Genomic DNA, 14,529 nt, shown 5'->3' with positions numbered 1-14,529 from the left:
CTCACACTCCCCCAGTCTCCTGTCGCTGCTCACTACCAAGCTCTTCTCTGAGCCCCTCTTCAGCTCACACACTGTTGCACAACTTCAAGCTTACATCAGTCCTGACTCCCTGCGCTGTGACAGCTCTCCTGGGCCATTCCTCCTTCAGCTCTGTGCTTTACACAGTCTCTCTCTCTCTGTGTTTTCCTAGATAGACAAGCAAAATTGCCTTACGGTCCAACGTTACCAGTGTTCTGGCAATGGGTGCTGTCACCAGGGTGTTTTTCACCGCCCAGTTGGGACTCATTGGCCCAGAGTTCCCTGACAGATCCTTTCCTGGGAACCACCATCCTCAGGACAGTGCTTGGTGTATCTATCTGTATTATCCCAATAAACTAGCAACAGTGAGGGCTTTCTGTAAACTAAATGTGTCCTGAGGTCCATTTGGGAACATCAGTACTTCAAGTCCAGCTGTGTCATATGCAGCTGTTGTGAGGTTAATGGGTGAAGTCTTCTAGAAAGCTTTCAGCAAGAGGAGCAGCAGCACTAAGTCATGTCTTCCTTGTTTCCTTGGTGGATCCCTGTCCTTTGGGAACCAGGTTTTTCTCGATCCTGTGCAGTCAACAAAGGTGCAAGCACCCAGGAGAATGGCCACAACCAGCACTCACTTGTTGGGGTCCCTCCCCTGCCGTGTAGCCCTGGGAGAGGGGCCCTGAGGGCACAGACACGGGGTTTCCCTGTCCCTGCTCAGCCTCGTTCCCATTGGTTGGTTTGTGTTCCCTGCGCGGGCAGAAGGACCCTTGGTCCCGTGACTGGAACAGTTCCTGGGCAGAGCTCCGGCCATGCGGCTGGAGAAATAAACATCTCTGAAACAGCTATCAAGAATCTGTCTGTCCATATATATTTCCTTTCCACGGGACTCCTGGTTTGATATATGCGTGTTGCAGTATCCCCACTGCAACATAATGGTGGAGAATTGTGAGCAGAATGATCCCCGATCCCTAAGCGACTGATTTGTGTGAGTAAACCCTGGAAACTTTGGATTCCTCTTCTTGGTTTTGCTTTGCTATTCCATATCTAAACTATGGAGGAACTGTGGGAAGACTCTTGGCTCTCAGAGCCGCATATGGACATTTATCTTAAACTTAAAATGATTCTTGAACAACGATTTGTAAATTTTAGCTTGATTCAAGCTCATAAAGAACTGAAACACTTCCTGGCATGGTTGTTTAAGAACTTTTTCTATGTTTCTTGGGATTTAATTCTTACGAAGGGCTTTTGGAAAACCGTTTGGACACAGTTAATACTGGAGTCAAAATATATGCCGATGGAAGAATATTTTCATGAATAATATTTAATTACCGAGAGTGTTGAGCAATGTCAGCTGTGTCCTGGCGAAGGGAAGCCTGGCGCAGGGACCGTGCGGCCCAGGCCACGTGCACCGAGCGCTCTGCGAGCAGCAGCGAGGCAGTTCCCGCGCATGGGTGGAGCCACGCGAGCCGCAGTGTCGGCGGCGGAGCGAGGAGCGGCGGGAGCAGTGGGACCCGGCGGTGCCCACACGGCCCCACGCAGGGCGTGGTGGAGCAAGCCCCGTGAACACCCGACCGAGAGGGGCGGCGCGCGGGCGGCGGCTGGCAGCGATGGCGGTGGAGCGGAGCCGCGCCCAGCCAAAACGCACGCTGGAGCAGGGCGCGGGGGGGTCATCGCTCGGGGCCCAGCCGAGACGTGGGTGCAGCGCCCGGCAGCGGCAGCGAAGCTGCGACCAGAGGAGGTGACGCACGGAGAACTGAGCAGCGTGGCCCGGCCCGGCCCGCGCAGCCCCGAATGCAGCCCCGGGAAGAGCGCGCAGGCACCAGCAGCTCCGACAATTCCAACACAGGAGCGACCAAAAGAGAGAGCAAAGACACAGCGAGACAGAAAACAGCAGCCACTCGGAAAAAGGAAAAGATCATAGTAACTAAGATCTTAGGGATAGTAAAATGGTATAATGTTAAGCAAAATTATGGTTTTATAACAAGGTGTGACAACCAGCAAGACATATTCGTGCATAGAACTGCTATTAAAAGGAATAACCCTGAAAAATGCATCCCAAGCTTGGGAGATGGAGAGGTGGTGGAATTCAAAATTGTACTAGGGAGAAAAGGGTTACAAGCATCGCAGGTCACTGGGCCTGATGGTGTTCCTGTAAAAGGCAGTATATATGCAAAAAATCGTAGTCATGTTAGACAATATCTCCATTGTAAGCCCCCCCTACAGTCTCCCTTTCCTAATCCCACCTTTCCCTTTTACCCTATGTCCTATTACCCCCAGTGTATTCCCAATCCGTTTTTTCACCCATGGTTTCCCTCACAAAACCATACTTTTGCCAATTGTTTCCCCAAAAATCCTTTTCCAATGCCGAGTGGGGGATGAAAAGGGGGAGGGAAGAAGTTAAACCCTCTCCTGCCTCAGTTTCCCCACAAAGCATGCTCAGAGAGTTCTGTCTCCCTTCTGTCAGCCCTAAGATGTTCCACAGAATCTGATTGGACATTTAAAGACTCAGGAGGGTGGCTTGTTTTGTTTTGAAACTGTTCTTGTTATGTTTATCCAGTTGTTTTCATTCTCCTTTTATTAAAATAAAACGGGTGAGGTGTTGGGGTCCCTCCCCTGCCATGTAGCCCTGGGAGAGGGGCCCTGAGGGCACAGACACGGGGTTTCCCTGTCCCTGCTCAGCCTCGTTCCCATTGGTTGGTTTGTGTTCCCTGCGCGGGCAGAAGGACCCTTGGTCCCGTGACTGGAACAGTTCCTGGGCAGAGCTCCGGCCATGCGGCTGGAGAAATAAACATCTCTGAAACATCTAGCAAGAATCTGTCTGCCCATATATATTTCCTTTCCACGGGACTCCTGGTTTGATATATGCGTGTTGCAGTATCCCCACTGCAACACTCACTGGGTAATGTCCTGATAAAATCCCAGAGCTAGACACAAACATTCTCACTGACTCTCTCTGGCATGTGAAAGAAGCGAAACCAATGGAATTAAACAAAAAAATTAACACGTGGTACAACAGGCTTCCTATTGCAGCTGATGCAATTACTTCTTTTCCCCTGTCCTGAAGCACACTGAGGCCTGGTAATCAGTGTTTGGCCTCTCCCTCCTTAGAAACTTATCATTGTTTGGAGATTTGATGTTGTCTTGGTGTATAGCATCCACCAGAAAAACGCTGAAGAAATACTGAAAGCCGGGACACTCAGCCGTATGCATTGAATTCAGTATCATTGCAAATGTGATTGATTCCATGCAATTGTTTCCCGAAGGTCCATTTGGTTATCAAAGAACTACCAGGACTCAGACTTTTGGACTGAAGAGAGAAAAACCCAAACCACCTGAAATTTGCAATCAGATTTACTTCTCATAGAGAAGAACATTGAGTGCTCAAAACCACCCATAAAACCTCAAGGAAAAGGAGAAGTATCTGTGGCTTTTGAGAATCAGGCTTTGTGGAACACAGTCACCATGTTCCCCTATAGTAAAGTCTGTTACTGTGTCAGAACTCGCAAAGAACAGAAGCACATTAGGGTCTTATCCTCTTCCCTACCTCATACCTGTCCCCAAGGGAGCCCAGTGTGGGTTGTACCTATGATGGTGGTGTCAGATGATGGTCAGGTGATGGTGGTGGGATGTCATCCCAAAGGTGCTGGGTCAGGCTCAGACCTGAGGAGGGTAACCCAGTCAGATCCAGCCCTGGGAAAGCCAGGAAGTGGTCTGTTCCCTGCACAGCACAAGCACATGACCCTGTGTGATCTGGGGGTCTTGGTCCTCATGTGCTGCTGATCCCTCTCCAGGATGCAGAGTCTGCCTCAGTCAGGGCTTCACCCTGTGCTGCCAGAACCTAGAGCCTCTTCTGACAGGGAGAACTGGAAAAAGTCCACAGGATCCCAGCCAGAACCCAGTCTCGAACCCTGCTGTGGGCTCTTCCTCACCCCTCCACTGACTTTCCCAACCCATCCAGGCCCTAACTTCCTTCCACACAGGGATCTTGCCATGCCATCAACAGGAAAATGGCCCATACTCCATGCCACCCTGAAATTAGGAACTTGCCAACCTCTTTCCCAAAATGAGGATAGAACACAGACATCTCAAACCCCTACAGCTCATCTACAGACCTCTGGGCAGGAGGATAAGGGGAGCCCCAGTAGTGCTGGGTTGCAGAGGGATCAGCCCTGATCATGATGACAGGTGACAGCCTGGTCATGATCAGTTATTGTGGTCTGCCTTGGGCCCAGTAAAATATCTGGGAGGTCTGCAGAGAGCTTTGTTCACCTGAGAGAGGAGTGGCACCGGGGCACCTTTGCTGTCACCCAGTTGGTGACAGAGGCAGGGGCAGGGACTCCCTCTTGTGCAACTGGTCACCCAAGGCTACCAAGCCTAGCACAAGGCTACCATCTCTGCTCCTATGGTGGTTTAAGGAGCTGCCAGGCCTGATTCAAGACACGTGTGCTGAGAGCAGAGCTGTGACGGGGAGAGCCCAGCATGTTGCAGGGTTCCCAGGAGGGCACTCCTGGGTGCTGGGCAGAACAGAGGTAGGCCCTGGGGGCCGGATAATCCCTTTGCTGTGTCTGCTACATCACCTCTCCCCAGGGGAGGGAGCAGGACCTGCTGACTGCACTCCATAGGGAGCATCTCCCCACCTTTCTGAGTCCACTTGCACATGCCTTCTCCCCAGAAGCACACACCTAAGCCAGGCAAGACTGCCCTGGCACTGCCACCGTGACGCAGGTCCCTCTGCAAATCTGCCAGCCCACCACCCCCTGCCTAGGTCACCTAGGCCCTCCTGGCCTGGGACTGCAGCCCACACCAACCCCAAATACACCCCGACTCCCCTTCATGCTCAGACTGCCAACATCTCCTGTTTGGCTGCGCATTTGCTGACTGCCCAGAAAGGTATTTTTAGCACATAAAATTGGACATAAGCAGTTCGCAGCTGGGAGCAGGGTGGAGTAAGGCTGGGTGGAGGGGGATGCTGCATTTTGGTTTGAGGAAGATGTGCTCAGAAATGGGGTTTCCAGCTCTGGCATCCAAGCAGTTCCACATCTGACCCAGGCAGTCTTGTTTCCATCCCCTTCATCTTCAGCACATCCCACCCTGGTTCTTGGGCAGGCTAAGCCCAGGAGGTGGGAATTTTAAGATTTGGGGCAGTATCTCAGGGTCACATTAGCTTCCCCCCAAACCCTGCTGCCTGAAGACTCTCTGCACAAAGATCAGAGCTCCTGATCTGCTCTTTCTGTCCTCGTGCTTTATACCCACTTCCCACCATCTGCTCTCCATTGTGCCAGCAGTGTGTCCCACTGCCTGAGCAACTCTCTCTCTCCTTGACAAACCCTTCAGCCTGCACCTCCTTCACTGCTCAAGCCTCTCTGCATTGCTCCCATTTAAATGTTACCCCCCACCCCATCTGCTGACCCCAGTTAGTTCTCTTTCATAGAAAACCGATGTAGTGTTTGGCGGAGCCTGGAGTCTGTCCTCCTATCCCATTAAGCAAAAGGCTTGGACTTCCCCTGTACAGTTCTCAGCCTGTACAGCTTCCAGAGAAAAGCAAGTCCTGAGAAACCATATATGCCACTCAGGGTACCTGGGAAGAGAGAAGTGCTCAAAATATACCGACCCCAAAAGGAACCAGATGAAAAGGGAAGAAAAACAGTGGTTTCTCCAGTAAAATGAAGGAGGGTATAAGGTGGCCCAGCTGGTGATGCTATCTGGTATTTTGGTCTTCACACTCCCATCATCCTGCCTGCTGCTGCACCAATAATGCATTGGAGGATGCATCACTGATGCCAGTGGGACCCCGAGCTGACACAGCTCCTACCTGACCTATCCTGGATACCTGTCCATGTCCCCGCTTTGCAGGTGCCATCAGTAGAATGCTATGCCTCCCCAAAGCAGCTTCCTTCACATATGGGATACTGGAAAGCCGAGGTCTCAGCTGGGCCCCTGCTCACCCCTTTCCTCAGTGTGTGGCCCTGCAGAACTCCCGGGAGCCTGCTGTCTCCCCCAGCACTCAGCCCCTGACCAAAGCTTGTCGTGGAATGATCCTACTCCTCACAGAGGCTGGGCAGGTACAGGAGAAGGAGAGAAGAGGGCACAGTGTCCTGGTAAGTCAGTGTGAGTGGTGTGGATGGCACAGTGCCCAGAGCTCAGAGAGCAGCTGCCCTTTGTTGTATAAATATGTGCATAAAGTCACGTGTGTTCCAGCCCAAGATCAGTCCAAGGACAAGATCTCAAGCAGACCTACAGCAGCATCACAGCAGACCCGGGGGAAAAGGGAAGGTCCTGTCTCATGCCACAACCTCCCATGGGGAGCCCTATGCCACTTCACCCAGCAGAAACGTGGATAATACTTTTTATGATCCCTCTTTGTGAGAATCCAGGCTACAGGGCATCCAGAGATGCTCCTGAATGACCCATAAGGAAGGGCCTGCCATGATCGTGGTGTGACTTACATCCCAGGCACTGGGCTGGTGGTGACACACTTGGCTCACCCACAACCTGCAGCACCAGGTGTCTCTTGGCTGTAATTACCCCCTAGAGACCAGTCAGTCCAGGGCTGGTGCAACCAGCCACTGTAGAACAAGGGCTCTGCAGGGTGGGGTGACCAGCCACCCATGACACAGGTGGACAGAAATGAGGTCACGGTAATCAAAGGTATTAATGGAACTGTGCTCCAGCATGCAGGACACAGCAGGATCAAAGCCCTGTGCCATTTGCCTCAGCTCTGCCTTGTGCTGGACCCAGCATACATCCCACCTGCCACCATTTGTCCTGGCTCAAGTATCCTTTGCCTGTCCTGCTGCTGGCCTGGGACCATCAGCCTCACGTTTGGCACTAAGAGAGCCAAGTGGGACCCACACTCTTTCCCCTTTTTTGGCCCACTGTGGAGTACTGTTGCTTACAACAGCAAGGTTGCTGTCTGTGGGTAGCCCTCTGATCTTGCTGTCCTGCTGTTGAGATGTCCCCACTTAGAACAACACACACCCCATTCCTTTGCCTTTGTCTTCACGGAAAATCCCAGTACACCTTTTCTGTGCCAGATCCATCTGTGTATGCTGTGGTGTGGGTTTTTTATTCCAGGCCCCATGGAGCGTGCTGATGCACTTCCTCAGCAGTCAGGGTGCCTGGACTGATGGCAGAAGACAGGACACAAGGAAGGTAGGCAGAGCTGCTCACAGAGCTCACTAAACATAATGAGATTTTCAACAGCTGGGGGAAGCAATAAAGAGCTGTGATTGAATTGGCTGCAAGCGGCAGCTTCCACGACAAACACAGCACAGCTGCCTTCCCTCCCCACACTGGGAGGCCATGCTCCATCCTGTGCTGCCTCAGCCTGCCTTGCCTGGAAAGGGCACAAGGACATGGGAAAGGGCTAGGAAGTGCCTGCAGTCACAGGGACCTCCCAATTCCCTAGTGCACAGAGAACTAATGTTTTGCTTTCCAGCTCCTCCAACACCTGGACACAGCATCACTGCCCACACGTGGCTGTGGCAATGGTGACCTCCAGGTGAAGGGCTCCCATGGGCACCCAGAGTACAGCACTATCACACTGCTCCCCCGTGCCCTCGCACAGGGAGGGGAAGCCAAAGGGGAAGGCAACAGACACGGGAGGACAGGCACACAAATAAATTCTCTGCCTGGAGGTGGCTGTGTCCATGTTTTCTCTTGTGAATAATCTGAGCAACAACCTCCCTTTAACCTGACCTATTTAGCCCAGGCCACAGCTGTGCCAGGAAACAAAACTGCATGGTGTGGATGATTACAGGACCATGGGCAGGCCAAGGAGTTACTTAGAGAGGTGTAGCCTGAGTGACCACTGGCTCAAGGGTGGGGAGCTCCTTGCAGCACCCACCTCGTGCTCAGGCTTCTGGGAGAAAAAGCAGAGCTCCACCATCTCTATCTGGGGTCAGGAGAGCAAAAAGGACTGGGAGCATTTCTCTCATCCACGCCAATGGGGCTGGGGTGGGATGTGTCCTTCCCAAACAGAAGCTCAGCGCTCAAAGGAGAATGGTTCTCCAGCACTGCTTTCCCCCAGAAGGTTTTCTTTTTGTCAGTTCTGGTATGGTTTATGATGATGTATCCCATATCGCTGCCCTATGCCCAGAAATTAATTTTGTGCCTTTCTATGCCTTTAAACTGAGCCTGAGAGGGGAGAGAGAAAAGTGTACTTTTTCAAAGCAGTTTGCAGTTTGTTTTCATGTTCCAAGGACACAGAGAGAAACCTGTCTGCATTCAGCTGTGGCAGGAGAGCGAGAGTGGGGAAAGCACCCTGTTTGCTTTTGGCCAGTTTTTCAGCTCCTTTCTTCTGGTTTGTTAGTGCAGGGTCTCTGGGGTGAACACACCCTTGTGGGTGTGTTCTGTAGGGTCTCTGTCAGGCACTGTGCTGAACTATGCATGCCCTCACCAGCCTTTCCCTACACATTGCTGGGCTGCTTCTGAGTTCCTCCCTGCAGCAACATCAAGCCATACAGATCAAAGGGCAGTGATGAACCATGGGTGAAGGCTCTGGCTGCCCTTGACGTCGCAGCTTAACTGCAACTGGCAACTCAGTGTCACACAGATGCCCCCTCACTCTCCCTCTGCCACAGTGGGGAGGAGATTCAGGGGGGAAAAAATAAAATTTTTGAGTTGAGATAAGAGCAGTTTAAATATTTAAACAATACTATTATTATTGTTGTTTTTAATATTAATAATAATTAATAGATTAAAAATTATAATTGTAATTAAAAGGAGAAGAATAAAACTTGAATGAATTAAATGAAGCACAACACATTTGCTCACCACCCCCTTACTGGTGCCCAACTGGTGCGCAACTCCTGCGCATGATGTTCTATGGCATGGATAATCCTTTGGCCGGTTTGGGTCAGCTCTCCTGGCCTTGCTCCCTCCTGGCTTCTCGTTGTTGCGGTTTCAGTTTAGTCTTAGTTTTTTTCTGTTAAAGGAATTTTCTCCCATATGCATGTTGCTAGGGGACAAATAGCTGTACTTAAGAAAGACAAAAAGGGGGGTGGGGCGGGCCTGGCTACTCCTTTGTCTACACCTGGGTGTGGGGTCAGTTCGCTCTGAGCGTCAGGAGAGAGAAGCTGCAGAGAAAGGAGCTGCTGCTTCTTTCTTTTTGGCCGTTCTTTCTTCCCGCTGGAAACAACGCCGGGACCCCAAAAGCCGCTTTCCCTGCCCTGCCGGAGACCGAGCTGTGGCTGCCCTGCCCCGCTGCTGCTTCGAGCTTTCGCTACGCTGTAGCCCTGCTCGCCCTGCCTGCCTGGGCCTCCGTGGGGTTCTCCCATCTGGATACATCTCGCCTGCCACCCGGGATTTGCGTTCGTCCCTGCCGCTCCAGCCTGCCGTTCTAGCCTGCCGTTCTAGCCTGCCGTTCCAGCCTGCTGTTCCTGAGAGTCCGGGATCGGCTGCCCAGGGGTTTGTGAAGCCTTTGTCCCATCCCTTCCCGGGATCCCAGGGCACCGGTGCCGCGTGCTCCCCGAGCTCGCTCCGGAGCGCCCCCTGCAGCCGCGGGGGAACCATCGCACCTGCCCTGCTCACCGGGAGCCGCCAGCGCCCCTGCCGGCTGCGAGCGGAACTGCACCCGAGGGGAAAGGGCCTGACAGCCGAGAAGGCTGGGACTGGGTTTGTGATTGCTGTTACTGCCATAGTTGTTGTTGTTTTGTTTGACTGGTTATATACATATATATATATATATATATATATACATATATATATATAGTAAAGAACTGTTATTCCTATTTCCCACATCTTCACCTAAAGGCCCTTGATTTCAAAATATAATAACTTAGAGGGAAAAGGGGTTATATCTGCCACTTCAAGGGGGGGCTTCTGCCTTCCTTAGCAGACACCTGTCTTTCAAAACCGAGACACTCGTGTACCTGCTCACGGGCAGACCATGGGAAACCAAACAGTCCTTGAGTAAGGGTAAGCACTGCTGAGCAACAACTGAAACATCAGCGTGTTATCAACATGATTCTCATCCTGAATCCAAATCACAGCACTGAAACAGCTACTAGGGAGAAAATGAACTCTATCCCAGACAAAACCAGGACACTTGCTCTCCTGCAGCTGGTGCTGTGGGTCACAGGCACCACCGAGTCCAAGGTTAGTCTGCTTTGGTATGGCCCCGCTTGTCCCATCACCACAGCCAGACCAGGTTTTAGGCATCTGTGCTCCTGGCTCACATCTGGCATATCCACAAGCCCTTCAGGTGTGCTGCAATGTCCCTGGGGAGTTGTTACTAATAGCTTGGCAAGGTGCAGGAGATCGAGAAAGGCTCACACAGCCTCCTGAGATGAGCATGGAGTTGCTGAGAGCCACATTCTCCAGGTCCAGGTAAAGAGGACAAGGCAAAGCCCTGTTATCTGCTGGGCAGTGTTGAAGGATGGGAGCATGGCCAGGTATTGTGTGATAAGGTGTTCAGGCTGGTTCAGGAGCAGGGTGATGCTGGAGATGGTAGCATTGTCCCCACCTGACATGAAGTGACCAGCTGCTGGTGATCTGTGAAGGTCCCTGTAGTTCTTAATCACTGCAAGAATGTGGACGTGGAACTGTTGGAGCAAGTCAAGAGAAGGGCTATGAATCTTGTAAGAGGACTAGAGCGTCTCTCCTATGAAGACAGGCTGAGAAAGTTGGGAATGTTCAACCCTCAGGAGAAGGTTGTGTGGACCCCTCATAGCAACCTTCAAGTATCTTAAAGGGGGCCTACAAGGAAACTAGAGATGGACTTCATCAGGAACTGTGAAGTTATAGGACAATGGGGAGTGGCTTCAAACTCAAAAAGACTAATTTTAGATTAGATATTAGGAAAATTTTTTTCCCTTTGAGGGTGGTGAGGCACTGGAACAGGTTGCCCAGAGTTGTGGATATTCCAACCCTGGCAGTGTTCAAGCCAGGTTGGATGGGGCTTTGAGCAACCTGGTTCAGTGCAAGGTGTTCCTGTCCATGGCAGAGGGGATTGGAACAAGATGATCTTTAAGGTCTTTTCCAACACAAACCATTCTATGATTCTGTGTAGTTGTGCTCACGTGGCTGCATGTCACATCACCCTGGGTTACACGTGGTGCAGGCACAGCCAGAGCTGCCTGTCCCTCCTTTTCAGAGGTGGTGGCTGGCTTTCTTTTATCAGTGCTCTCAATGTTTTCAATTTCACTGCCCCCATGGGGCTTCCAGCAGGCACACATTCAGCTGGCTTCAGGCATCAGTGCCCTCCCTGGGCACAGGCACTGAGGTTTGCTTAAGGAGAAGCAGAGCAGAGAGCTGAAATCACTGCCCAGCACTAAGAGACACGGATGGATGTAGATGCTGTCCCCATGGATGTCACAGAACTGGCACCCAGGCATGAGAAGCATCGACAAGCGATAACAGGAGGCAGCAAGCAAATGCTGCCAGGTGCTGTGCTGACTATGCTCGAAGAATATTAATGACACAATAAATATTTGCAGCCCTCATGCTGCACACAACCCTGCAAAGGCTTTGCAGCTGGAGTGACAGGGAGGGAATGGGGGCACAGCAATGTGCCTTCACAGCAGGGACCTTGCCAGTCCCTGCTGGCAGCTGGACAAGGGCTGCTGCAGCCTGCAGCCATGGTGCTGGGTGTGGAACATGCATGGCCCTGCCGGGCTCAGCAGCACACAGCGCACTGGGAAATGTAGTCTGGCTGCATCATCTGGACTGGGTGCTGCTGGAGATCACCAGGCTGGGGCTGAGACCTTCTCCCATATACCCTGGGCTCCTCAAACTGACCAGGTCTCCTAGCACTGTGTAATGGCCCCTACTGTGCTCTCATCTCTCATTTCCTACAGGGCAGAAGCGTGAGATGTTTTTCAGGGAACAGTCCTCTCATAAGCAGGGAGCTGGGGAACATACAGGACATGGGGGTGAGGTGTAGAGATCTGCAGGGTGATGTGTGGTAATGTGAGAAAAGGGCAGAGATTTTCTGGCACAGAAGGAAAGAGGATAGTTGGGACCAAGAGGCTGCACCCACATTTTGGAGACAAGCAGAAAGGGAGAAATGACCAAAGGGAGTCATTTGAGTCAGCCAGTGCTCTTTGTCCTGCTCACCCCTGTGTCTGCACAGCCCCTCCAGGCTGGAAAACCCTTGTGCACATTAGCCTTATGCCTGCTCTGGCAGCACACCCCTGGCAGCAGCAGCTGTTGATTTTCCAGAGTACTGGCAGAGAAGGAGTCTCAGGTATGGATGGGCTCTTGCACATGGGTACAGAGCAGGGGACTGTACAAGATCTGGCTCTGGGGCTCCAAGCAGGGCGAGGCTCATCCCACTCAGAGCAGTCCTGCAAGGACCCCAGTGCTACAGGTGCTGTTGTGGAATAGAGGTGGGAGTGCAGCAAGGATTGGGTTTTCTGTGTGGAGAGCCCCTGCATCCCCCACTGCCCTGCACACAGCCTGGCCACCCCACACCTGTAGAGCGCCCTGATCCTTACAAGACAACCCTGCACTTCTCCAGCTCCAGCCTCCCTAGGCTGTTTGAAAGCTCCCACCCCTGCTCTGCCTGGGTGATGCACCATTCCCAGCAGGCAGGGTGAAGATGTTTATTAATCCCTGAGCCTTCTCCCTGTGAGAGAAGAAGGGTGTAGAGCCCAGAAAGAGAAGGGCAAAGAGGACAAAGCCCCCCTCCTCTCTCCCCTGCAGATCCACGTGAGCAGAGTACAGCCAGGGAGACCTCCTTTCTGCTTTTCCTCCCCAGGGATTGAGGAGCTTAATTCAGGGTTTGCTGCAGGCTCAGCCCAGCCTCACTTTGCACCCAGCTGCTCAGAGTGTACTTGCCTGCACCATGGGAGGGATTTGGGGCACTGGAGACTTTTAGCCATGTCTCAGCTCAGCCCTGCTGTGTCAGGCAGGAGCAGAGCGTGATGGAAATAGCACAGTAGAGTTAGCAGTGCTGATGAGAGAAGGGACTGCAAATCCTGCAGCAGCAATTTCCACAGTCAGAGCCATCTCCAGGGCTTTAATTTATCCATTACAACTTAATTGGATGTAAACCCAGTCACTTGTGAGCAGCAGGAGCTCTGATCAGGCAGTGGTCCTGAGTTTCTGTCTTCAAGATGCCTCACCAGGACTCCCCATCTCTGTTGCGGTGCCTTGACCATCAGGAATCTGCTGCACTCAAGTGGGAGAAAGAGGCTGTCCTTCTTGTCCCAGCTGAGCTGGCTGTGCTGCTCTGAGCAGTGTCCCACATCACTGAGGAGATTCTCATTGGGCTGTGGGTGCAGCAGCATGCTCACGTTTCAGGTAGCAGGGCTGAGCCCAGGCACCCACTGCCACCCATCCGAGCAGCTGCAGCTGGACACCAGGGTGGGAGGGCACAGCCTACAGCCTCCTGTCCCCACAGGCAGATGCTGGTCTCTCCTCTCATCCATGGAGCTGCTCCTGTCATTCTGTCGGGCTGTTGTCAGCAGGACAGACATGTGAGGCTGAGGAAAACTAAGAATGTGGCCTGTTGCACAGCACTCCACCCCACGGCTACAAAGGCCTCCCCAACACATGCCATCCAGCACCAGGCTGGAGTGGCATTGGTGAGGAAAAGGATGGCTCAGACCCCATGAGACAGGAACTGGCAGAGCTGGCTCCCTACATGTAGGAAACTTGCCCTGCACAAACCCACTCCCTCTGCAGGCCTGGAAGAGCAGGAATACCATGAATTCCTAGGGGGAGGGCAGGGCACTGTTCCCACTATAAATAAGAGGCTCAGGTCCCTGCTCTAGTCCACAGGGTTATTCTCTTTCCTGGGACAAGGAGGAAAACCCAGAGCTCATGGTCCATGGTGTTTATGCTGTGCCTGGTGGCACCTGGAGCTGAGCACCGGCCAAAAAAATGCCGTATCAAGAGATACTCTATGTGACTGTTTTTCCCAGCAGGAAAAGCAGCTAGAGTGGTGCAGGGCATGTGCAGCCAGTCCTACCACACAGGGAAACAGCTGGAGCAAAGCTGTTTGAGGGGAGCTGCAGAGGCAGCACCCAGAGAGGCGGCTGGGGCAGGGCTAGGCCAGCACAGGCAGGTGGATGCCAAGGAGAGTGTCAGCAAAATGTGTGGGACTGAGCAAGGGCAGATCCAGCTGCAGAAAGTCCCTGGGCTGGAAGGACAGGACAGATCAGCCTCAGAGCAGGCAAAAGGCCTGAGGTGGGGGAGCAGGAAGCAGGAGGAAAACAGGGAGAAGTGGAAGAGCTCAGGAAAACAAGGAACGCGAAAAGGTGCAACAGGCAGCAGGCATGCTGTCACTGAGAGGCTGCACTTCCCTGCTTCTCAGGAGGGCAGATCGCACTGCCCCCGAGACACTGCCCAGGCTGGGGTGGGCACACGGGGAGAATCAGAGCCCCTGTGTAGAGATCCAAGCCTATGGGGCTCATCCTGCCAGCAGCTGCTTGTATGGGGGAACTGGTCCCACGACACTGTATAGGGTGGGGCTGGATGTATGGGGAGATCGGATCAGACCTCCACGCCTTTTGTCCATCCATCAGGGACTGGGCGCTACGAGGACAAAGAGAGTCCCATAGCTACACGGAG

Source organism: Corvus cornix, chromosome Z (genome assembly GCF_000738735.6).
Source record: "Corvus cornix cornix isolate S_Up_H32 chromosome Z, ASM73873v5, whole genome shotgun sequence".
Classification (NCBI taxonomy): Eukaryota; Metazoa; Chordata; class Aves; order Passeriformes; family Corvidae; genus Corvus; species Corvus cornix.
This window is presented reverse-complemented; position numbering follows the sequence as displayed.